General features: G+C 49.8%; 1 protein-coding gene across 1 annotated transcript in view; it reads left to right on the forward strand.

Annotated features, from left to right (window-relative positions):
• The window catches only part of LOC118773373 (zinc finger protein 521-like), a 141,892-nt gene that overhangs the window by 81,053 nt on the left and 34,020 nt on the right, over positions 1 to 26,819 (forward strand). The gene's annotated exons all lie outside the window — the stretch shown is intronic.

Below are 26,819 nucleotides of genomic sequence, written 5' to 3' on the forward strand. Positions count from 1 at the left end.
TTGTGTAGAGGAGCGAAGGAGCGAATCCTTTGTTTCGGGGCTTTGTGATTGCGGTCTCCTAAAGCAGACGGGGAGACGTTTTTTGGGGAGGGAGGGTAGGGACGGTCCCGCCTCTGCTCCGTTTTTGAAGCCTGTCCTCGAGTGGTCCGCTTGATGACAGGTGAGCGCCCAGGCGGAGTGGAGCTGCGGCCGGTTCCAACGGGAACGCCCAGTTTTGGCACTTCCTGTCGACTCTCGCACTGGGAGGAGAGTGGCGTGGTGGTGGTGGGGGGTGGGGGGGGGGGGGGGTGGGGATGGTGGTAGGAGTGACCGGAGGGTTCATGGCTCCGCACAGCGGCCGCCCCACTTTCAGGACCGCGAGAAACCCGGCGTTCTCGCCCCACGTCGGATCTAGTTGACTGGGCCGCGTTAGTTAGGTAGGCAGCCCCTCTCTCCCAGCATGCACTTGGACCCGGGTGCAGACTGCACCTTTTGTGTTCCAGGGGGATGGGGCCAGATGGAGGAATTTGATTATCCAGCAGTAGAGGACCAAATGTTCAATTGGATACAGAACCGGAGGAAAAGGGTAGAGGAAATCTAAAATGGCTGGTAGTGTGCGCGGCCAACAGCTTCCAAGGGGAACTGAATAGGCACTGAGGTGTAGTAATGTGGAAACCCTTCCAAGTACCAGCTGGGGCTTTTAGGAGCTGCTATCCCCACAGCAGACACTCGGCGGGCTCCAAGCAGCTTGACTTTACCATATGTGGAACTTTTTATTCTCCACCTCGTTTCCCCGGGGGCCCGGGCCGCTGGGACGCCGGAGGCAGGTGAATTGCTCTTAATGCAAGGCACTAAATCACTGGGTTAACATGAGACGCCTGAAGAGAGGAAATGGATCTGGAAGAGGACTGAGCTCACCAGAATGCCTCAACCTTGGAGCTTTGCACTCGCTACCCCCCCCCCCCCCCCCCATCCCAAAAAAAAAAAGAAAAAGACGATGCCGCATAATGTTTCATTATACTTTCACCTTGTGCTTACCCACTTTTATAACCACTGACCTTTTCATCAGCGTGCATAATTTCTGAATGCTTTTAAAAGCAATTCAATACATTTGAATACTGGCAGCGTCTCTCCTTTCCTCAGTCCTCCCTCCCTCCCTCTCATTCTGGTATTCTTTCACCCTCCCTCTCTCTCCCTTTCTCTTCCTATCTCTCCCTCTGCCTCCCTCTCTTTCTCTCCTCCCTCTCTCTCCCCTTTCCCATTCTCTCTCTCCTTTCACTCTTTCTCTTTCTCACTCTCTTTCTCTCATTTCTTTCCTTGTTGTTTTATGCCAGTCATTCTGTATTAATAGCAGAGTGCAATGTAACAGAATTTCAAAGGATAAACATTTAAAAATGGATATAAAGAGATGTTCTCACTCGACTCTCCTCGTCTGGCCCAGTGTTCAGTTGATCAGTATAATGCATAGATGCTACATATTTAACAATGCGAGACCAGTTAACAATATATCAATGGCATAACTGGAAAAAAACAGTATTAAATATTTGACTCAAACAGTGAACTGTATCTTTTGAATGTGTAAGTGTTTGGCTGGCAGTTGGTACTGGGTACTTCATATTTCAGCCTTTGCCTGAATCGGGCACTCTCTGTACACCCCAGTGTGATAGAAGCACAGACCGGGTACTTCAGTCCGCGGTCTGATGTGTTGGGCAGCAAAGGCTGGAAGGTGCTAAAGATTTACAGCTGTGACAGAGGCAGGACAGAGGGCGGGGCTGAGCCGGCGCGGCAGGGCATGGCCTCTCACCCGTCCCGCCCATCTTGCCCGTCTCACAGTGGGAATAGAGGAATCTGAAAAGTTAACTAGCGAGGAATCGGGGGGCACAGAGTTAATGCACTCAGAATGATCCAGAGCAAATTATTCAGACCGCACAGAACCAGGGAAGGACTTTTTCTGCCTTACTTTCATTTTTTCCAAATGGCTACTGCACCAGAAAGGAGGTGTGGTCTGGTCTGGGTTGGTCTTGCCTGGTCTTGCCTGGCCTGGCTTGGTCTGGTTTGGCCTGGTCTGGTCTGGTCTGGTCTGGTCTGGTCTGGTCTGGTCTGGTCTGGTCTGGTTTGGTCTGGTCTTGCCTGGCCTGGTCTGGTGTGGTCTGGGCTTGCCTGGACTGGCCTGGCCTGGTTTGGTCTGGTTTGGCCTGGTCTGGTTTGTTCTGGTCTTGCCTGGGATGGCCTGGCCTGGTCCTCTCTGGGATATTCAGAAAGCTGAGGCCCTCTCTGAGAGATTCAGAAAGCTGGGGTCCTCAGAGAGTTATTCAGAAAGCTGGGGTCCTCTCTGGGATATTCAGAAAGCTGAGGCCCTCTCTGAGAGATTCAGAAAGCTGGGGTCCTCTCTGGGAAATTCAGAAAGCTGGGGTCCGGTCAGGGTGATTCAGAAAGCTGAGGTCCTCTTTGTGAAATTTAGAAAGCTGAGGTCCTCTCTGGGAGATTCAGAATGCCTGGGTCCTCTCTGGGAGATTCAGAAAGCTGAGGCCCTCTCTGGGAGATTCAGAAAGCTGGGGTCCTCTCTGGGAGTTTCAGAAAGCTGGGGTCCTCTCTGGGAGATTCAGAAAGCTGGGGTCCTCTCTGAGAGATTCAGAAAGCTGAGGTCCTCTCTGGGTGAACTCCCTGAGGGGCTTGTGCAGTTGCAGTGAAGCGGGCTCACCTCCAGACCCTCAGTGACTGCCCCACTGGTCCTCTCCCGTTTCAGGCCCTGTGCACAGTTATGAACCCCTTTCACCGTCGAAAAAAAACCGCAGGTCGTCGCACATTCGCCCGTACAGGCCGTGCAGAAAATGGCGTTGTTTTGGAAAGTGCCGGGGCAGGGAGAGGACTCCGGTTTCAGCGCAGACATTCCTTGGTGCCCTGTTTGCACAGCTGTACCAGCGATTGAATTACGCGGCCCTCCTCGTCAGCACGGTGTGCGGGGGGTTTGGGGGCTTGGGGACGGGGGGTCAGCGAGCACCCCGCTTTTGGGACCGTCCCCTCCTGCCGCCAGGACCTTACAGGAGAGCCCCAGAGGGGGCTGGAGGCAGGCTGCTTTTTTTTTTTTTTTTCTCCCGTCCTGCTCCAACCCCCCGCCCCGCACCCTCAAGATGCTCCCCGGACAGCCCATCGAGCGATTGAGGAGAGGGCGGTGACGGAGCCCGGGGGTCTCCCTGGAGACAGGACGGGGGGTTTGCTGGGGGGGGGGGATGAAGCAGGAGTAGCAGCGGCAGCAACAGTCACGCTGCTCCAGGAACTTTGACAGCCTGCTGGGAGCTGGGTGTGGGGGGGGGGGCACGGCATCGCTGCTGTCAGCACTTCCAGCAGTGCAAACAGTACGGGGAAACTTCCACTGGGATTGAATTACTGAAGGCTTCTGCTGGCTGTGTTTTTGGTATAATTGAGAGCACAGAGGGAGCTTGATTTCTCTGTCTTATGATTTGAAGGTGAAGACAGAGGCCTGTAGGGCCTTGTCAGAGATGTGGGCACGCTCGACGCAGAACTTCAACAAAAAAAAAAAAATTCCCTGTTTCACCCCCCCCCACCCCTCACCGGGGCATACAGAGCTGATCTGCTTACCTGAATATAAAAGATTTGAGTTTCAGTGAATCGTTTAACACGTGTCGCCTGCGCGGGTTACAAGTTGCGGGAACATCATCACAAAACAGGGAGACTTCCAAAGGAACGTCGGGTGTAATATTTCACATGTGACAAGTCAGCCCCCCCCCCCCCCACCTCCACCTCCACCTCCAGCCCCAACCCCCCCACAAACACCCCACACACCCTTTCTTTTTCACCTTTCTCTCCCTGCGCCAAAAAAAAAAACAACGAAATAAAAAACGCAGAGAGAGAGGGTGTTTACTTCTCTTTGTGTACCAACATCTGCCCAGAAGACTTTTGAGAGAGAGAGATGCGCCTGTCACAGAAAACCCCGCAGTATCAATGCTTAAGAAAAAAGTGAGGAGGGGGGAAAAAAAAATATAAAAGCGTTGTGACAGGCTTTAACTGTGCCTACCCACATCGAGGGAATAACCACCGAGCTGCCTCTGTTGTGTTTCTCCGCGCCCCTGTTTTGTTTTTTTTTCCTTTTTTTTTTCGCCGTCTCCGCGCGGAACTTTTTTGGAATTATTTGTTTGTTTGAGAGAGTCGGGCTTGGAAGACGGGTTCTGTGCGGATGCTAGGAGCCCTCCTCGCCTCTGCGTTTGCGTCCTAATGGAACTGTCAACATCTGGAAGTTTCCCTGAAAAGCCCATCAGTCAGATAAGACTCCGGGTTTTTTTTTTTTGTTTTGTTTTTTTTTTAATCATGCCAGTCCCAGCGCAGCCCGCACGCCGTAGAACGAGTGCACCCGTCAGACGTTCCGGATGGTTCTTCTTTGCCGTCGGAAGAAGTCGTTCGGAGCCCGAGAATAAAAAAAAGTTTTCCTCTGGAGTTACCCCCTGTGATCTGAGGGAGGCAGGAGCGCGGCTCATTCACCTCATTGTGTCAAAAGACGGAGAGAGGGGGTTTTTATTTCTTTTTTTTTTTTTTTGAAGAGTTGAGCACATTCTGAGGAGAAACCGAAATGTCGGAGGGAAAAGGGGGCCGGGGAGAGCAGCGCTGCCACCAGTCGACATCCACTTACCGCTGGGCTAGAGGAGAGACTCGGCAACGTTCAACGCAGAAAAAAAGCAGCCAAGTCCATATAACCGGGCTGCAAACTGGGCTGTGAATTGGCCCTATAAAATGCCCCCCCCCCCATGAATTCGCAAGTCCTTGTGGTGGCCGGCGGACACAGGGCCTCGGCTCTCTGCGCGTCTCACAGTCCAGCAGGCCCGAAGACAAAGCACCGCTGTGACGAACCCTCACACGCCCGCGTCTGGGCTAAACCTCAGAGGAGGCCACTTCTGGCGCACTACGTCTCTCCTTCCACTGCTGTCTGAATTTATTTACCGCAGCCGCCCCCCCCCCCCCCCCCCCCTTCGAGCCCCCCGCAAGGGGCCCCGCATCTTGTTTACGAGAGCATCCTGGAGAGTCCTTCTGACAATCTTAATGGACAAGTGCCGGCTCTCGGTGAGTGGTATTTATGGCGAAAAGAACACTCCCGGCACCTCTGGCATAAGTGCCTTCTTTTTTCTCCCCCGCCGTCCGGCGCTGTGTTTACATTAAAGGAAGACAAATACGCCATTAGAAAGCTCAAGACGAGGCCCTCGAAACTGGAGTGCCTCACCGCCACTGTTTTGTGTTTTTTTTTTATTTTATTTTATTATTTCAGCATGATTTGCATTCCAACAATTTATCTACGTGTGGGAGAGAGGCGGCAACCTCATGTGCGACTCCGTTGACCGGATTGATTTGAAAGCGGGCTGGGAAAAGTGCGAAACATTTTGTTTTTCCGGAAAAAAATTTAGCTGCCCGATTTGTGACAGCTCGGGCTATTGTTGCAGTCGGTTCAAAATGAGAGCGTTACGAGTTCGGCGTGTATGCGGCCGTATCGCGACACGCTCGATGACTTCCCTGCGGTTTGAGGACTGGAAATTTAAAGGCCTCCATCTCCAGTTTTTATCACCACGAGTTCGTCTTTGTCTTTCTGCGCTTGTACCTACGATCTCTGCAACTGAACCCCGGCTTGCCTCTGCCTGTTCCAAAAGAGCTCCTCTCGACGGAAGGCCTTTGTGATGTTTCTCTCTCTCTCTCTCTCTTTTTTTATTTTGTCACGGTCCTTGTCTCCTCTGGGTCCGCTGAATTTTTCAGCAGTTCCTATAATTTAGTAACGATTCGAACGCGTCACGCAGAGTTTTGAATCCGGCGTTCGCTGAAGGCAGATAATGTTCAGTACGAGATCCAAAGACAGCCCCGAAACCGCGATCGCGCCGCTGCCACCCGACCCGAAGACGAGCGCTGTTTTAATAATCTATTTGGGCATATGGTACAGCTTGAAGGATGTGTTGTGAGCGGCACTGTCGTTTGCTGCTTTCTGCCAGTCGGCGGTACTTTGAGGGATAACGTCATGGTGATCTCTCAAGGCCTCATGTATGTGCGTGTGTGTGTGTGTGTGTGTGCGTGCGCGTGTGCGTGTGTGTGCGCGTGTGTGTGAGAGAGACAGAGACAAGGAGAGGAGGAAAAAAGCCAGAAGTCACAAAGTCTCTCTGCAATCCTGACACTTCTGTGTTGCTTTTTTACACAGTTCAGGCTTCACATTGTTGCACACAGAGCGTTACAGTGTGTGGTTCTTGTGGTACATACACTTAGCTTGGGCGTAGTCCCTGCTTCCGCTGTATCCAGCTGCATACACTATGGGCTGCATGTTTAATGCTTCATCCTCAGAGCTCTTCGCAGCTACAAGTTGCCATACCACTGTGCCGGGGGTCAGGCCACACTCCTGTCCTGCCTTTCTGGGAGTTATCTAGAACTTCAGCTTCAACTTTCTGTCACAGTTCTGACACAGCGTTTTTGTGCCATTACTGCTGGTCCGCCATGGGGCATTTCTGATTCTGGGTAATCTGGATTTCCATTACTTCACAGGAATGGAAAGTGAGCTAGCATTAGTTCTATTGATTGTGAATGAATCATTTCAGAGGACGATTTGAATTGCTCTGAAGGAAGGTTTTTTTTTTTTCTTTCAAGAAAACTGAGGATTCCGGGAACAGGTTATTGCCATTGCTGTATCTCTCTGGGGAATAATGTTTGGGAATGTAAATTAAAATGAATTTTATTAGGTTCTTTTTCTTTCATCCTCACCATCACTCATCATCTTTCTCTCTTTCTGCCTCTCTCTCTCTCTCTCTCTCTCTCTCCTTCTCTCTCCCTCTACTTCTGTATCTCTCTTCTCTTTCATTTCTTTACAAATTGCTGCTTAACAAATTTACATATTTGGTATGATACAAATGATACAAAAGTGTGGAACTGAAGCAGTGTGTTAAAAGGCTTGTCTACTGTGAATCAGCATCTGACAACAATAATAATGATAATATAATGCTAATATCACAGGTGATACCAGTGATCAGCAGTCTCTTCATCTATGTCTATCTCTCTCTATCTCTCTCTCTCTCTCTCTCTCTCTCTCTCTCTAAATCTGTGTATCCCTCTCCATCTCTCCTTTGCTCTATCTCTCTACCTGTCACTCTCTATACATATCTGTATACCATATCTATCTTCCCTCTCTATATCTCTCCTTCTCTCTGAGTATCTCTCACCCTCTGCCTCTGTATTTCTCCTTCCTTGTCCCTCTCCATCTCCTTCTCTCTGTCCCTTTCCTTCTCTCTCCCTCTCCCTCTGTATCTCTTCTTCTCTCCTTCTCCCTCTCCCTCTCCTTCTCTGTCTCCTCCTTCTCTCTCTCCTTCTCCCTCTCCCCCTCTCCTTCTCTCTGTCCCTTTCCTTCCCTCTCCCTCTCCTTCTCTCTCCCTCTACTTCTGTATCTCTCTTCTCTCTCTCCCTCTCCTCCTCTCTGTCCCTTTCCTTCTCTCTTCTTTTCCCTCTGTGTCTCACCCTCCCTCTTCTCTCTCTCCCTCTCCTTCTCCCTCTCCTTCTCTCTCTCCCTCCCTCTTCTCTCTCTCTCCCTCTCCTTCTCCCTCTCCTTCTCTCTCTCTCCCTCCCTCTGCTCTCTCTCTCCTTCTCTCTCTCCCTCCCTCTTCTCTCTCTCTCTCCTTCTCTCTCTCCCTCCCTCTTCTCTCTCTCTCTCTCCCTCCATCCATCCCTCTCTCCCTCTCCTCTCTCTCTCCCTGCCTCTTCTCTCTCCCTCCCTCTTCTCTCTCACTCCCTCTCTTTCTCCCTCTCCTTCTCTCCCTCCCTCTTCTCTCTCTCTCCCTCTCCTTCTCCCTCTCCTTCTCTCCCTCCCTCTTCTCTCTCTCTCCCTCTCCTTCTCTCCCTCTCTCTCTCTCTCTCTCTCTCTCTCTCTCTCTCTCTCTCTCTCTCTCTCTCTCTCTCTCTCCCTCCCTCTCCTTCTCTCCCTCTCCTTCTCTCTACTCCTCCCTCTGTATTTCGCTTTATCCCCCTTTTCTCTCTCTCTGTCCTGTCACTGCCTTGACCTCTTTCTGCAGCTCTTTGTTTCCGTTCAGCTTGTTTTCAGAAGTCTGCCGCCGTTGTGTTGCGGAAGTTTTGCGGGAACGTAAATGCCAAGCTGTAAGGCGCTGCAGCCGTTTGTGGAGAGCAGGCACAGGTAACACAGAGGCACACAGGTACCAGTCAGTACAGGCAGTCTGACGAGACTGGGGGCGTTCACCTTAACACAGAAGGGCAATGACAGGCCTGGGCAGGTCATACTGGCTGACTTCCCAGCATGCTTTGCAATGCAGCTCCTGATGGATCCGGTTTATGCATCGATAAAGAATGGAATGCAATATTCAGATATCTGCGGATGACTCATCCTTGGGATCTAGACGTTTGACCACCCGTGACCCTTTCCTCATCTTTAGATTTTTATTGGACTGTTCCCGGATCAAATATTTTTTAAACGCATCCAATGCAATCCCATCAGATAATAATTGACTCGGGCCACAAATAAAATGCACTAGTTTTTCACAAATGCAGTGAATACGGATGAATACGTTGGTGTGGTATTCCGGCTGCAGGGCAGAATGGCTTTTCGGGTTTAATTCGCCCGGTGGTGGCATGCAAGCCATTCTGCAGTAATCACAGGCGTGATGGAGTGAAAGAGCCAGCTAAACGAGGGACGGGGCGTGGAGGGAGGGCCCCCTGCGCCCACCGTCTCCGGTATGACCGTTTTCCGAGGTACCAGCGGGGCATGGGCACGGCCATTGTGGGACGAGGTCGTCGCCCACAGAGACGGGCGTCTGGAGGGGGCATGCAATCAGGGAAATGACTGCGAATGAAATGAGCGCCCCTCTCCCCTGCCCCCTGACCCCCTCAGCGTAATGATGAGGAATATTTTGGATACGGTTCCCGCTCTTTCAGTCTCAAGGCAGGGAGGCCTCTCAAAGCCTCAGCCTCATCTGATTGGCTGTTTAGTTGTGATTCTTTTTTCTCTCTCTTTTTATTTTTGCCTGGCAGAATGGTGAAGAACAGCAGCAGTCTCGTTCTCCGACCCCACACACACACGCACGCACGCACGCACGCACGCACGCACGCACTCACATACACGCTCACATGCTCACACACACACACACACACACACGCACGCACTCACATACACGCTCACATGCTCACACACACACACACACACACACACACACACACACACACACACACACACACACATACATACACGCTCACATGCTCACACACACATACACACACACAAACCCACGCGCACGCACACACACACACACACACACACACACACATACATGCTCACATGCTCACATGCTCACGCACGCACGCACGCACGCACGCACGCACGCACGCACGCACGCACGCACGCACGCACGCACGCACGCACGCACTCACATACACGCTCACATGCTCACACACACATACACACACACACACACATACACACACACATACACACACACGCACGCACTCACATACACGCTCACATGCTCACACACACATACACACACACACACACATACACACACACATACACACACACGCACGCACTCACATACACGCTCACATGCTCACACACACACACACACACACACACACACACACATACACACACACGCACGCACTCACATACACGCTCACATGCTCACACACGCACACACACACACACACACACACACACATACACGCGCACATGCTCACACACACATACACACACACACACACATACACACACACACACGCACGCACTCACATACACGCTCACATGCTCACACACACACACACACGTTATCAATATTGGGAGGAGCGTAGGGGCGCGTTGGGGGCACGCTCGTAAAGTGTGTTAATAAAGCCCGCTCTGGCAGGTATTGTTTCCCGGGCCTCTTCTCCTGAGCGCCGCGGCAGCGGGGTCCCCACAGAGTGCAATATTGAGAATCATAACGGGCCGATCTTAATTGTGCTGGGACCGCCCGACGGGGGAGGGCGAGGGTGGCTGACGCCGAAGGTTTCGGGGGGTACGAGGGGAGGACGGAGAGGCTCTCCGAGTGAACAGCCAACTCCGCGCCGGATCAGAAGTTCGGTGCTCAGTCCGCCTAACCTCCGATCTCCAGACGCCCTTGTGCACGACCCATCAACAATAGACGCTCCACACGCCTTTTGCTGCTGCTGCTGTTTTTTTTTAGTCGTTCGGAAGGACATCCACAGCATTGTGCTTGTCAGGTGTTGCAGCGCTAATGATCTGTCAGTGTCGGGCATAGACGCAGAAACGCTTTATCCATCAGACGCAGCCTGTTGAGTGAGGCAAGTGCCAACAAACGCCCTCAGACAGGGGGAGATGGAACTCTACACCAGTGGGTGATGGGTTCAGATCCCACGAGGGGAGGCGTTGTGGTTTGTGCTTCATTCTTTCTTCTTTTCTTTTTCTTGAGCCATTGTGCGTGTATACATATAGACATACGGACATATATTGTACAATACCTGTACAAGGTTATTCCTTTACTGGTGTGTGAACTCCGGAATGGGTTATGCTTCACGCTGCCGATTTATGCAAACAGCCCTGCAAAATTATTCAAAAGCATCATAAACATAAAAAAACGTTATTTTCACACTCACATGCACACACACACACTCGTTCTCTCTCCATCTCTCTCTCTCTCTCTCTCTTTCCCCCCCAGCCGTTTGGCTTTATTGAAATATCCATCAAGCGGAGCGTCTTGCCGGGGCGCAAATACAAGCTCATTAAGGGTAACGGGCAGAGCAGGCCCCGGGTGCGAGCGGTGCCGTGTTCTCTCTCTCGCAGCCAAAAAACGCAGCGGACACGCCCCTGCGCCCCGCACCGCTGCCCGGAGGGCCGTCTGACAGAGGCGCGACATTACCGAACCTCATTCCTTCCTCCAAGGCCCTCTTTACCGCTACGTACAAAATGACATGCAGGTGTTATTCCTACCCCCGCCAACCAACCGCCAACTCCAACCCCAGCCCCGCCTCTGCAGCTCTGTACACTTGATGTAATAAAAATGTAAAGACAAATACATAAAGAAGAGAGAGAGGGTGAGAGAGAGAGAGGGGGGGAGAGAGAGATAGGGAAGGGAAGGGAAGGAAAAACACACACACACGCACACGTACACTTTTGGAGAGGAAGTGCCAGAATGTGCTGTCTGTAGCAAATTATTACCCCCAGATAGATTCATCACATCTCCCCGCTGGATTAGGGAGGCCTATCTAATGAAGTTCCCCATCAAAATGAAAGGGACTAATTCTGATTCGGCTGAGGTAATGAACTTCTCCCTCCCGGTGAGAATATCGGCATGGGGCAGGAAGGGGTAGCAGCGAGAGACTACGTCTCACAAGTAAGAAGAGGGAGGGAAGTTGAGGGTGGGGGGGTGGGAAGGGGGGGAGGAAAAAAAACATTATGCGGAATGTCTTTCTTTTATTTGCTGAGATATATTAAATTTCCAGCGTTGGGCCCCGTGTTATATAAAATTATGCTAATGACTTCGGGCCCCACCGCGCGGAGCTGTGTGCCGGTCCTGGGCACATGTGTCTGGCTCCTGCAACGGGGGGGCCCCGCTCAGTGGGATTCGCCTTTTCTATTAAGAAACCTCCAGATACCTCATGATGAATTTTCTTTCACCAAATGTTCTCCTTTTGTCTAAAATACGAGCGTTTTCTAAATGACTTCGGAGAGAGCGGGGCGGCTTCTCGGGGGCCTGTGTGGAAAGGTCCGCCCACGCGGGGGGGCGCGAGGGGGGGTGTGGGGAGGGACCGGGGAGTCAATTAATAGGAGGGGTAATAATTATAAGCCAGGCCGAATGCAGGGGGAGAGAGAGAGCTGATTGCACCGTGTTCCTCTGTGCTGGAGCCCCTGACGAGGTCCCCCCACCCCCACCCCTCACACCCTCTCCCCCCCATCCCCGTCGGGTGGACAAGGGTGCTTTAGTTCGCAGAATAATACAACCAAAAATTAAGGAAAGAGCGGTAGGCCTTACACTTGTAACATAATTAACTCGACACGGCTTTGGCCGGCTCGGACGATGGAGTGAGATACTGTAATAGATTTCTCTCCCCACCCCCCACCCCCCCCCCGGCCTCCCTACCCCTCCCTCAGCTACCGTTGCTCAGAGGTGTTTTTTTCTGTCTCTCCTTAACCTTGGCGAGCAGTAAATAGATGCAGGCCATACCTGAATGCGGCTCTTTTTTCCCCTCCCTGGTGAAAAATGACAGCAGTTTAGCGTCGGTGAAAAGGGCATTAAACTAGAGCGGCGAAACATGGGGAGTGGCGGCCGCCGTCAGAGAGGCGTCAGCGAGGCGTCACGTGCCACGGCGATGCACCTCTCTCCGAGCTGCCCCGTCCCTCCCACACAGGTGGCCCCGTCTGCCGTGGGGCCCATCAGCACTGTGATTGGTCCACATCATTTGTCCGTCATGTAATTAGTCCTGGTCTTTCTTTCATTGTTTGTTTTTTTTTTTTTTTGGGGGGGCGTGTGTGTTAAAAAGGAACTTTTTCTTTCTGTGCCCAGTGGCTGTTACCTTACCGTATCGATCGGAGAACCTCATCAAGTTGTGTCTTTAAGGATTTCCGCCGATCGACATCCGAAAGCGACGGGGCGGGAAGCGGGCCACCCCTAAATCTCTCTGTAAACATGAGGTACTCTCCTGAACCTGCTCGTCGTGTCCACAGACTTACCGACCGCCCACACTCCCAGCGTCCTCACAGGACCACTACCTCTGTGGTCCTAAAGCAAAGAGGAGGCCAACATTCTCCCAGCGTTTCCCCCAACGTTGCTCTGAACGTTTCCTGAACACTGGGGGTGGAACGGCCAAGCTCTGTGTTAGATGGCATGGTCATTCCAGGAGGGATGTTTTTTTTTTTATTTTATTTTCAGTCAGTTTTATTTTATAATTTTTTACAATAAATGTTTAATTACGTTTAAAAAAGAATGCATTAAAGCTGACTTTGATGGAATGAAAGGGGTTTTATTTTTGCGTTGTTGGTGGCGTGGTTCGAGGCTTTTGTTAGCCTGTTATTTCAGCCTCCTCTCCTGTTTTACAGAGAGCCGGTCCCCAGAGGCTGTAGCTCTGTGGAGGGAGAGCTGCACTGTCAATTACTCGGCAGCATGTAGATTATACATATCAAGCGCCGAGTGTCACTTCTGACAGAGCTCCGCGGCGCCTCGCCGTGCTGTGACGGGGACTGGGGGGGGTGGTGTAAGCGTCGTGCCGAGGGTGTCAAGGTTATCCAAAGCGACGATGAAGAGCGCTGACAAGAGCTGGGTCCGAGGTGGCCGCCTCTCCGCCCGCACGATGACGCCGCCGTCGGGAGGGGGGTGTGGGGCTTTGGGGGGGGTGGGGTGTGGGAGTGCACGCCAGCAGATCAAACGCCTGACAACGCGGTGCAGACTTCCTGGCGCGATCACGTTCCCGGTCCCTGTCTGATACCTCGCGGCTGAGGTGCGCCTCACCGCTGTCTAGAACAGGAAACGACGTCCTTAAAAACCCGCGCTGGTAAAAGGGGGGAGGGGGGTGCTCTCATCTGCTTCTCAGCACTGAAACCTCATTGGCTGTGCTGCTGTGAGGGGCAGCTCAGAGACGGGCCAGTAAGGAAAGCGAGGCCTTGTGATTAGCGTCTCCGCTGTGTCTTAGCGCGCAGGAGGTGACGTTATTGACGTTCACTGGGAGCTTTATCCCAGTTCCCCCAAGGCTGACACATCTTACCCCTGGCAGCTCCCCGATCGTCAGCGGGGGTTTAAAATAAATGTCAGGCCCCGATCAAAGCGGCCTGTCTCTGTGACGCCGCCTCGGCGTCCTCTGTCTTCTCCTCCGTGAGAAGGCGTCTCTGTTGTGGCTTTGTTTTGGGAAATTTTCTCTGTACCGGATGCGTTCATTCACAGCTCTACCGGCGCAAGACGACGCTGATCTTGGTGATCCTCCGGGAGACCCCTGTGATCGTGGGATCCGGGTTCCAACAGCAAGCTCCCTCTAACCTCCAACCTCCCTCTTTCCGAGTGTGAGCGATGGATTCACTGGCTTCTGGATTTCAGAGCTGCTGAAGTCTGGTGCCAGGTGTAGCTTGAGTTTAAGTCCATAATGTATCCGTGACATCTTCAGTATGGCATATATTATTTCATTTAAAGGGAAAACCAGATGAATTCCCAACAACACCTGTGATAAATCTTAAATACAAAGGTCATTAAATCTTTTTATAGTTTCCTTAATGGTAAAAAGTAGCTTACTGTCATTATTTAGGGCCAGTAACTCCTAGATAAGTCTGTGTCAGAGGTCAGTTTCTTTCTGCATTTAGCAGCCTATCCTCACTCCAGCCTTGGAATGACACTGCTTATTATACACCATATTCCTGTACAGCACATATCAGCCATCCATCTATATGTCATGATATTTTTTTCTCAAGCGATTCAGGTCAAATACTTCCTTCAAGGGAATAACGTTAGTGATCAAGTCCTCACTGCCACCCTTGGAATTATGGGAGATGGGGCTGTGTGGCAACTTCTCCATTCATCACAATCCAGTTAGTTCTTCAGGTTTTTTCTTTTTGAGTGTCCAATTGTTTGAGTCTGTTCTAAATGTTAAGCATAGTATTTTGGTTTAGTTCACACGCTAAGCAGACCATGCTAGAGTGGTATCAGTCAGTGACAAACTTCTGAGATGTCTGTAAGAGCTGTCTGTGCAAAACCGCTATCTCATTCCTGCTGGCCTGAGACGGCTCTTAGGAATGCACATTGATCCAGCTGAGAGGCTGCTAGCATGCCACATGCATAATAACTCAGTGATCGCTTTCACTCATCCAAGGCCTCTGCCGTCCCTTTTAGTGCAGAGAATGAGGGCACAGCTTTTCAACATGAGAAACACCACAAAAATGTGCATAGTTAAATGCATGGGGCCTGGAGTGGATGCATTGCATATAAAAGAGTCAGGGCAGCAGTGTATCGCTTGGCTAGACCTTCTCTGGTTAGAGGAGTCGCTTTGTTGGGAAGGTCAGTGATCACTCCAGGCAGTGGCAGCTTTGCAGTGCAGATTTCTCTCTGGTCTCTGCTTGTTCTCACATTCATACCCTTCAACTGACTGTGTTTGGCTGCCGTTTAAATAACATTTCAGCGGTAAATCTCTCTTTCTCTTTTCTGTCTGTTCTTGGATATTTTTGAGGAGTTATTTGCTCATGTTCATAGTTTCACATCACCAGGATAATTTCCTGAGACGGCCTCAAAATTTCCTCTGTGTCCCTCCTGGCATCAGACCCTGTAGGTTTACCTTGTGAAGGAATCTTGTTTCAAGGCCACGCTGTGCTCCAAAAATGAAGAAAACAGTGACTTAGTCACTGAGCAAACTCCCCAAACAAACAAACTTTCTGCTTTGATTGTTAGTGTGGTTTTCTTCTCTAATCTAACTGGGGAAAAAATTCTTTTTGCAGGATCACACAGAACTGCAAAAAGCCACCTAGCACTTGTTTAAAATACAGGAACCCAGCGATCCACATCCAGACGCAGACAAATACACACACACACACACATACACACACAAACGCACTCACCCACACATGCATACACATGTGCATACACACACACACACAAGCACTCACCCACACACACATACACATCCAGACACAAATACAAACACATAATTTCTCACACACACGTACACACACACACACACACACACACACCAGGTCAGTCTGTGGCCTCAGAAAGGTGTCAGGAGAAGGGATGTTGGGGGTGGGGGGGATGGGGGGGCACAGGAAGAGGGATAATCCAAACAGCGCTCGGAAAGGAAGTGGCCTTTCGATTAAAGCGGGGGATAATTATTATGTTTGTGTTATCCTCCAGTAACTCTGCATAGAAGCAAGAAATGTAATCTCCTCACACCTCGGCGATGGCTTTCCAATCAGCACCGTCCTCAGGGGGCTGCCCACGGCACGCTCCCTCATCAGCATACAGTTACTCACGGGGCACATACCGTTAAAATTAAGCGTGTTCCACATGGACGGCTGCAGGCTGCTGTCCCCCCCCCCCCCCCCCACCCCCGGGGGAATACACAGAGGTGGAGCTGCTTTGTATTCTCGGAAAGTCCCCGGCTTAATTGCTGTGATTTTTCCCATTATCTGTTAATTGATAATTCCTGCGGAGAGGACCGTGGAATAAACGCAACCTACTGATCGCGAAGCGCAGGCCCCCCTTCAACCTGGAACCTGGAAAAACAAACAATTATTTATATATATATATATATACATACACACACACACACACGTACACACACATAAACAGGCACATATTTGACTTGACCTTGACAGAGTGTCATTCCTTTTTTATTGGTAAAGGAGGTCAGCAGAGTGACGTAGGTGGTGGTGTGAGGGTTTGTTGCGTTCACCGACTTCACCGGTACCGACTTTGGGTCTTCTTCGTCAGGTTCATTTTTCGCCCTGTGGCTCTCCGATAAGGCCCTCAGAGTGAAACACACGGTTCTGAGCCTCACCTTAATGTGCCAACAAAAGCACAAGTGTCCTTGCTGTTCTAAACATTTGGTTGCTAAGGAGCTGAGCTCGCGGAGGTGTTGAAAACAGCTTTTTTTATTACTCTTTTTTTAAACGTGGGAATGGAGATTGATCGCTGTGAGAAAGGTGAGGTTCGGCAAGCGTCGGCCACCTCAGGTTAAAACCTGGAACGCGACCGAGACGCTTCCTCTGAAAAACCCCGCTGGACTCTGCCCGCTTCACTTCCTGTTGACCTCCCCTCGCTGGTTGCTAAGGGACGTGCTGAAGGAGTCCCGCAACGAGTTTAACCTGCCTCTGCATCGGTAATGTTTCACGATGGCATTGTTGTAGAGACGCGGTGGACCTGCTCTCATTGGGAAGTTCTTATCACATCACTAAACCAATTTAACTGCCTGGATTGTATGATTGGCTAGTTTTTTTCTCTTTGATCTTCAACATATCAGTTAAATATCAGTTCAATTCATGTATATTTGTGATGAGCAGCAAAGGGGTCCCAACAGCAGATTTAATGTTTATACCGCTCTCAGGCAGTTGGGCAAGTTTGAATCCATTGATCTGGGAACACAACAGAAAAAAATGACCCAGTTTTACCAGTGTTGCTAAATCTGCCCTTCAGTCTCTCATTAAAACTGACCGGTCAACATGGAGTGTCCCCATATCCAGGCCTGCCAGTTAAGCTCATTTGTCTGCTTGTAAAAAAAACTTTTAGTCCAAAAACTTGAATTTGCTTCTTCCAGCTTTGCTTAAGCGCCCATACTTCAGCCGCTGATTTTTGGGTCCTCACTGCCATCGATTGTGCGAAAACCGCCCCAAAAAATTGAACTGAGTGGCTTTAGATCGGCAGTAGCTCAAAAGCCATTAAGTTCACAGCTTTATTTTTCTGTATGCTGGGAGATTGCTCACTGCATGCAAAAATGTATGCATAATCACGACATGTGAGTTAATATACTCATATTTTGGACAGATTTTTGGCCGCATCCACCGATGCTCACTTCAAAACAAATTCTTGTTTCACGTTATGGGCTGGCCCCAAAGTCTCTCATAATCAGGCTAATCCATGTTTATCAGTGTGGCATCTGGCCTTTGTAATCACTTACCTGCCCACTTGAGGCCTACCCTGTTGTCCAGATGTTTTCATTGATTAAAAAACAATGTGTGTGTGTGCGTGTGTGTGTGTGTGTGTGTGTGTAGCTGTTGTTTTTGTGCAGTTTAATTACTGTAAGAGTCTGGCTGGAATTGGTATGTCATCTTGGGTATCATTTCCCCTGGATATTGTCTCTGTCCTCTCCCGTTGGTCGAAAGTAGATTGCTTTAGTAATGCAAAGCAGAAAAACTGTCATGCACAGCAGAATATCCGAAAAGGCCACAATGATCCAATGGAATTGCAATGAAGGGTTTTTTTCCTCTTGTTGTGAAACACAAAGGGGGGCCTGTGTGTGTGTGCGTGTGTGTGTGTGTGTGTGTGTGTGTGTGTGTGTGTGTGTGCATGTGTGTGCGTGTGTGTGTGTGTGTGTGTGTGTGTGTGTGTGTGTGTGTGTGCGTGTGTGTGCGTGTGTGTGCGTGTGTGTGCGTGTGTGTGTGTGTGAGTGCGTGTGTGTGTGTGTGTGTGTGTGTGTGTGTGTGTGTGTGTGTGTGCGTGTGTGTGCGTGTGTGTGTGTGTGAGTGCGTGTGTGTGTGTGTGTGTGTGTGTGCGTGTGTGTGCGTGTGTGTGTGTGTGTGTGTGTGCGTGTGTGTGTGTGTGTGTGCGTGTGTGTGTGTGTGAGTGCGTGTGTGTGTGTGTGTGTGTTTGTGTGTGAGTGAGTGTGTGTGTGTGCGTGCATGTGTGTGTGCGTGCATGTATGTGTGCGTGCGTGTTTGTGTGTGTGTGTGTGTGTGAGTGCGTGTGTGTTTGTGTGTGAGTGCGTGCGTGTGTGTGTTTGTGTGTGCGTGCATGTGTGTGTGTGCATGTATGTGTGCGTACGTGTTTGTGTGTGTGTGAGTGCGTGTGTTTGTGTGTGAGTGCGTGCGTGTGTGTTTGTGTGTGAGTGCGTGTGTGTTTGTGTGTGAGTGCGTGCGTGTGTGTCTGTGTGCATGTGTGTATGTACATGCTTGTGCACATGTACATTTATGCTTTTGTTTGTATGTGTTCACATATGTGTGCCTGCAAGTTCATGTCTATGCATCTGTGTGTGCATGTGTGTGTGTGCATGTGTGTTTATGTTTATGTGTGTGTATTTGCCTGTGTGTATGTTTGTGCATCTGTGTGCGCTTTTGTGTGTGTGTGTTTGTGCATGTTTGTGTGTGTATGTGTGTTCACGTATGAGTGTGTGAATGTGTGTTTGTGTGAGTGTGTGTGTGTGTGTGTGTGCGTGTGTGCGTGTGTGTGCGTGTGTGTGTGTGTGTGCGTGCGTGTGTGCGTGTGCGTGCGTGCGTGTGCGTGCGTGTGCGTGCGTGCGTGTGTGCGTGTGCGTGCGTGCGTGTGTGCGTGCGTGTGCATGTGTGCGTGCGTGCGTGCGCGAGCGTGTGTGCGTGCGCGCGCGTGCGTGCGTGTGTGTGTGTGTCTGTGCAGGCGCAGAGAGCCGGTCCCTTTAAGAGCCAGCCCGGCTGCAGCCTGACCGTGCTCTGGAGAAGCGTGTAAATCCCGGTATCAGAGGGTTTTGTTCCACTGCTAGGCGCTAAAACTGATCATGAATTCCTTGTTACTGGTCCTGGGTCTCAGAAGCACTGCAGACAAGGGGAGGGTCACTGCAGACAGGGCAGACATTATAATTAAGGCCCGCGCAGCTTTTAAACTCTATTTTCGTCAAATATCGGATTTCAGAACTCCTCGGCAGCCTGTCCACCCACCTTCCGCACACACGCGGCCCGCCCCTCAATGGCTCCGGCACGTGAGAATCGTGCACGCTCTCTTGCTTATGGCTCCAATCAGCGCTGACATAATTTAGCCGTTCACACGCTGGCTTCCATCCCTTTATCCGTCCTCGAACGCTGTAACTTCGCCAGTGACGCAGGTAAAACGCACCGTAACCTTTCCCCCGACTCACCAGCTCCACCCCTCACACCGTTTCCATTAAAAGCGAGGAGGAACCATGAAGAAACCGAGCCAGCAGAGATGAACATTCGAACGACACGCTACACTTTTTTTCCCCCTCCCTTCTTCCTTTCCGACGTGAGAGGGAGAGAGATATTAAGAGTTTGTTTTTTTTTTTTTCTTAAAGAAGGCTGCAAAATACATAAAGCATTCAGGCTAAGGATGGCGTGGCCCCGTGGATATGCAGATACGGTTTATTTCGCTGGTATCAGAGCGGCTTTGTTGGAGGAGAAAAGGAACGGTTTTCATCTTAAGGACTTTCGGGAGGGGTGGAGGGGGGTTTCGGGGGGGCGTCGGGGCGGCAGGGAGCGGAGGGGGGGGGCGAGTGGAGAGAGCCGGCCGTCCCCAGTGGGTCTGTAACTAGATACGGAGACTGTTGCGAGCGAGGCCGGGCTCCCCCGGTGGACGTGCTGATTGGACAGCCTGAAGGGAGCCGAGGGAAGCGTCAGGAAGTGAGCGCGCCCGCCGCGCGGGAGCTATAGGAGAGAGCCAGATGAGACGTTTGACTTCTCCTCTAACTCCCACTAAGGACAGATTGCCAGTGTGATCCACCCTCTATTACCGCAAATCAGCCCCCTTTCCCTTTTCCGCCACCTCTCATTAGGGGGACCGGCACAGGGTGCGCATAAACGTGCACACACACTCACATACACACACTCACGTATAGTATATGCACACACACATAATACTTACACATGCATACAATACACTCACAATACATATATTTACACAAACACATGTACAGACACAAGCGCGTGTGCACACATACAAACAAACACACACACAAGCGCATACAGCACAGACTCAGACACACACATACAATACACTCACCTACAGTTCATGCACACAGACACACGCACACAGGCATGGGCGTGTGTGAGCGTGCGCGCACACACACACACACACACACACACACACACACACACACACACACACACAGGCACGCGCACACAAAAAGGTTAGACAAAGTAATTTTCCAGACAGGCAGGTAATGGTGAATCTGCATAATTAAGCAGTCAGGGCTGCTAATAGGGAGACTTTATGTGCTGAAAAGATCATGTGAGGGCATAGGAGTAAAGCTCTGCATATGTAAATCTTCAGCAGGCAAAACTCAGCCACTGCCCCTCTGAGAGCACGATAATTATAGCAAAAGGAATTGTGTTTACTGCTCTGTCTTGGGCAAAAGGTCAGATGAGGGAAAAAAAAAGACCCACAACTGTGGTTTCGTCTTTCACCGAGGGGGGAGAAAGGCTTTCATACTCGACGTTTTGTATAATTAATGGAGAGATACTTTGGTCCGATTGTGGACTGCATTGGAATGACACATTTGGGGGGATTTGCAGTGAAAGTATTGTGAAGTTTTCTTGGGCAGGGGGTGGATTTTTTTAAGTGGTCTTTTATGAAAGAAAACCTATGTCCCTTCACTGTAGAAAAGATTTCTGTTGAAATCCACAGTCTGGTTTATATTGCCGCATATTTCCCAGTTGGGGAAAAGATGTCTGTTCTGCTATCTTTACGGTAAATTCTTTTTCTTTCGCTCGTGTTTCTGTTACTCTTGGCAGCAGGAATATATTTGTTAAACTTTTTCTTTTCTGTGTTTGAATGAGATTTAAATGTCATTGCTCTGTTTTAGTCCAGTAAATGCCACATCCAGCACAGACGCTAGCTTCACCCCAGCTCTCGAAATGATCGACTTCATCGATCTTTTAGTGCATCATCAGCGTTATTGATCACAGCATTAAATGATTATGATATCATATTGTTCACCTCCCCCCCCCCCCCCCCCCCCCCAAACACACTCATCAAAATGTCTGATCATGCAGTTGCATGTAACTCCTCTGAATAAACGCATAGTCTTCCAGCAATACTCCCAGACCAGGTGAGTGTGAGCATAACATTGATCAGGCCCTACCGCAAATTAACTTATACTCATACTTAACTCATTGTGGAACTGTACACATCCTGTCCCCGTACTGTCGCTGTACCTACTGTATGCACTTTTGTAAGTCGCTTTGGATAAAAGCGTCTGCTAAATAAATAAATGTAAATGTAACTTGTGCAACCTGGCTAGACAGCCGAGAAAATAAGGAGAGGAAAGTACACACACTGCCATACATCAAAGTCACTAGATCCACATAGAATCCAAAATACTTTGTGACACTGCACGTTAAATGAACAACGCAAGTGATACAAGTACATTTAAGAACCAGGCCTTCTATTTCAGAACACACCGAGTGTTAAGGCTGTGTGAAGTACATCTGCATTTAGCCTGTGAATGGGGATTAAAACGCTGTGAGTTGGTTCTTTGTGACTGGCCTCCTCGCAGGGTGCGGTTTGTGTGTGTCGGGGGATACAGGGGGTGGGGTTGTGGGCGTAGCTCAGCGCTCTTTTGTACGATGGCCCATTCCATTAACGGCCCACCTGGAGCTCCTCTGCTTTGATGGGTCACAGCTGGAGGTGGGGGCCGGACAGAACCGGACCCCAGTGGGGCAGCAGGTTGCGGGACCAGACTGAGGGGTGTCCATGCACCCAGTGACAAGCCGTACCCCCCCCCCCCCTAAAATTACGGAACCCCACAAAGCTCCAGCATCCATCCTTACCTCCAGGACCAGAGGTTTGTTTAGTTTATTTTAAAATTATTTGTTTTTATCTTAATCGGGGACTGGCTGTAAAACCCTGCCGCAGATTCCGCAGATCACTGGGAGTGCAAGTGAGCAGTGACGAAGTGTGGCAGCTTTCAGTCGGTCTAATGGCGTGATGTCATCATCCAGGGCCATGTAGAGGGGTTGATGATTGGTGGGAGTGAGTGACATACGCAGCTGCCACAGACTGAGTGGGCCGCATGGCCTGCTCCCCCCCTCCCGGGACAGCGTTCATACCACACTCAAACAGGTGTGCCCCCCCTAACCCCCCCCCCCCCCGCTGTGACACAGCACCAGGAGGCTCGGGGTTTCCCCAGCAGATATTGCGCAACACCTTGTGATCTGCCTTGAATGAAAAACATAAATAATAATAAAAAAATATGTAAAATGGAAAAAAAAAAATCAGATATGATCTGAGCCACTTTGTGACAGAGCCAACAGTCTGATAAAACAGATGCCTTTAAAAACAACAACGAATCATGTTCTCTGTTTTCAGCGCGCAATGATGATGTCAGAGAGATGCCCAGGGTTTGTAATCAGTGAGATTCTGTTATCTATCAGCAGATCTCATAATCGCTCTCTCGCGGCGAGGGTACAATTTGTACTCTGTCCAGGCAGATTATGACAAGTTATGTCTGCGAAAATAATTGGCCGTGACAATGCGCGGTTAATTTACGAGCGGCATTTACGTTCAGCAGCATTTCGCGCGATGGGCGGGGACGATAGGGAGGTGGGGGTTCTCCTAGCTCTGCCGCTGGATTGTAGTTGATGCGGCCCAATCGTGATTACAGCACCGGAGCGGCGCTGTGTAGCCGGGAGGCTGTCCCAGGCTGTCAGATCCTCCCCTCGCGCCCCCCTCCCCCCTTCAGCCAATCAGCTGTCACGTTCGCACCTGATGGGAGCGAATCACACGGCTCATTTTCCAGACTCCGGAAAGGGCCCCCAGACACAAGCCCTAGACGTTGGTTTTTGTCAGAGCTCAATTAATACAAGACAAAAGGCAAAAAAAAAAAAGATGGAGGCTGTTCGAAGTGAGCGGACCCCTGCTCATCCAAATGCTATCCGTATGCGGAGGTGACTGCGTTCAGATATGTCACACAGGAACAGAAAGATAAAAAAGAGTGAGGCCGTGTGGCTCTTCGACATGCAATGTATTTACTGCTCTTTCTCTCTCTCTCCCTCTCTCCCTTCCTCTCTCTTGTCAAGTGTGAAACACAAACTCTCTGTCAGGGAGGATTTTAACCGCCACCCGTGTCATGCCTGACAGAAACAAACACCTAAGTTAACATGCAAGACAAGGGCCCCTGTGTTTCTCCGAGGCAAGACTGCGGCGTCAAAAATAGATAGCCTCCCTTCCGCATGGCAATATCAAATTACAGGTCTCTTTCTCTCTCTGTCACTCTCTGCCTTACTCTCATTCTCCCTCGCTCTATTTCTCTCTTACTCTCACTCTCTCTGTCTGTCTCACTCTGGCTCTCTCTACCCCTCTGTTTATGTGTACCATATTTAAAATTTCAATACTATGCTGGATGAACTTTTTTTTTTTTTGGTTGTTTGTTTTCTTTTTTTTTCCTTTTCTTCTCTGTTTTTTTTCTGTTTGAGAGCAGACATACTTCTCACAAAGTGCAGCAATTAAAAATTAAACATGCCCAAAGCATCATTATAATACCGCTCCACAGCCCTACAAATATTTCATTATTCTGCTGAAGATGGCAATTAGAAATAAGGGAGAGGGCCCGGGTTACGGTTCTCTCTCATTAAATTATTGACAGCTAATTTACGTTGCTTGCATGACCTCTTGCACCTCTGGGGTTCTCCTCTCTGCTCCCTCCGAACGCGTGGCGGGGGCAGACTCCTGCGATGGGGGATTTTTTAAAGCTGCAAATGTCATTTCCAACTTTCTCTTTTTCGCCACGGGCAATAGATCAAAAAAAAGTGAAACACGATGCTCTAGATCAGTGTTTTATTTTATTTCTTTGCTCCCTCCACTCCCCTTTTTTTGTGGGTTGAAGCTAGCACAAGGCTGAGGGGCCAGTTCTTGTGTTATTGTGGGTTTTGGGGGGGGGCTGAGGGGGGGTGTAGCTTATGCCAGGGAATCTCCTGGTGTCTTCACAAGCGAGACAACCCACCCCGGAGTCTCACCCCGCGGCCGCCAGCTGCCAAGCTTGATAAATTAAGGATTGTTTGCCGAAATGCCAGCAGGGGCATAGCAGGAGTGAGTCACAGTAGGCCACAGAACAGAGGGGAGAAAGGGAGGCAATTTGGACCACATAACGATCCAGACATGTCAACACAGAAAACTCACATATGGCAGCCATTGCTCCGAAAAGCGCGGTGTGGCGTGGCATGTTTCTTCACCTACAATTAAAATATTGTTTAAAATATTTTTTTTTTCCATCAGCATTGTCTGTGTCTGTGTGTGTGTGTGTGTGTGTGTGTGTGTGTGTAATATACAAATTTGTGCTTTGTGTTTTCTGAAAAGACTGTAGTAAGGTAATGTCCTGCTCCTGTTTTGTTGTCTGGGAGCAATATATATATATATATGTGTGTGTACTTTTACCTGCTGTTGAATGCCACAGTAGACAGTTCTTTGATTTGAAAGAAGATGAACAGCTTTCCCTCGGTTATTTACAAAATGTAAACAAATGTCAGCAAATGCGTTATCCCTCAACTTGTCAGCCATTTGTCTTGTCACATTCAAGACACCTCATCAGGGAAGTCTACGACAGCTCAGTATACCTTTAGCATACCAGCTATGTGTGTGGAGGACTGCACAGAAGACACTCTTTAATTGCTTGTCATATTTGGTATAATGACATTGATGAAGATAAAAAGTGAAGCTGTTCTATATAATAATAATAATAATAATAACAATAGTAATAATTTCATAATCATGAATCAACTTTCATGTCTCACTTTTCCGTGTTGGTGGGTATAAATAACAGTGAGTGTTTCCACTCCCTCGAAGGTTGACCTCATGTCATAAAAGGATGCCTCGGCCAACATGACTGAATTTCATTACTGTATGCCGATTCTGTCACTGCAGGAGACACTGATGCGTCAGGGGGAGGTGTCTGATGCAGTCAGAGAGCCAATCAAAGCTAACCAGTAGAAAAATCCCACCCATCCCATTCTTCATCCAGGTCTCCACTGTAATAGCTGGTTCAAATTCAAAAGTCATCAGTTCCTCTCCACTTTGCTTACAATTTTCAGAGTTCACATTTCAGTGCAGTCCCTATGAAGTATTTACTATTGCTAATAGTCTTCCGCCCTTCACTTTTTCATTTTAATCAGCAATTTAACAAAAAAAAAATCTAAACGTTAATGTCATGACTGTTGAATGAATGATTGTTTCAGTCTGAAGGCAGCCATAGCTAGTATCCTGAGTAGATTAGCACAAGGCAGGAGATTCTCACAGTCAGAGATATAATTTTGAGAGCGCTGTCAATGGGAGTCTCTGTGCCTAATATAATACTAAAATAACACAAAAAATAATAATGCAGCAATTCAAGGTCTCAATATGTGTAATAATGCAATGAACACATGTAATAAGTAAGATAAATATAAGAGTGTAGAGACTGGCATGGCATGCTGTAGCCTAGGAACAGAGCGTGTATACGCACGTAAAATCCACAAGGGGCCAAGATTTCAAATATTATGACAAGCAGTGAATGTCCCACAGAGGGCTAGTGGTGACGTCCACAGACTGCAGTCCACAGACTCAGTCGGGCGTTTTCAACCCATGTTTCCACCATGAGGCCTGGGCCTGGGAAACCTCGCTATGCATGATGGGAAATGCGAAAAGGGTGCAGGTCCATAATGATACGCGAGGCAGTAAGCCCGCCCGGTCACCCCGGACGCCTCAATGCCGCTCGGCATTGGGAGAGAGATGGCGGAGCGGTGCGGCAGGTGAAGGTGAAGGTTTGAAGGTGAAGGTGATTCACCCGGCATAACGCCATCAATTTAAGCTACACCTGCTAACATTAAACACAGGAGGGGCTAGAGGTAAATGTGAAATGCTTGGTGTTATCAGGAGCAGTTGGGATGGGACGGGATGGGACGGGATGGGGGGGGGGGGGGGGTCGGTTTTTTTTTTTTCTCCCGCCAAGCATTAAGGATTCCAGGGGCCTGCATCTCTCTGTGTTACCTGATAAGGCGTTCCGGAATTATGTCCGCGGAGCCAAGCAAACACGACGAGGCAGCCGCTTTGTCTCCGCCCTCATCTTTATTCATCGAATCTAAATAAGATTGCCGGCGCCATCTCGCCGCGATGTTTGCTCGCCCCCCTCGAAGCCGCAGAATTGGCCAGGGTGCGCGGTTTCGCGTCAGGCATGGGGGGGGGCGCAGTGAACTCACCACAGGAAACAGGAAACAGCTGTGCAGGAAACAGGGAAAGGCGGAATACCAACACGGCCTGGAGTCAGACCACCGCTCATTGGGTTTACCATAGAAAGATGTATACATATACATAAATATACGCTCTGGATAAGCGCTTATGCTGAATGACAACAGTGTAATGTAGTGTAATGTAATAGGGCAGCAGTGTAGTCTCATGGTAAGGAGCAGGGCTCGTAACCGAAAGGATGCTGGTTCGATCCCCCGCTGGGGCGCTGCC

This window comes from Megalops cyprinoides, chromosome 2 (assembly GCF_013368585.1).
Source record: "Megalops cyprinoides isolate fMegCyp1 chromosome 2, fMegCyp1.pri, whole genome shotgun sequence".
Lineage (NCBI taxonomy): Eukaryota > Metazoa > Chordata > Actinopteri > Elopiformes > Megalopidae > Megalops > Megalops cyprinoides.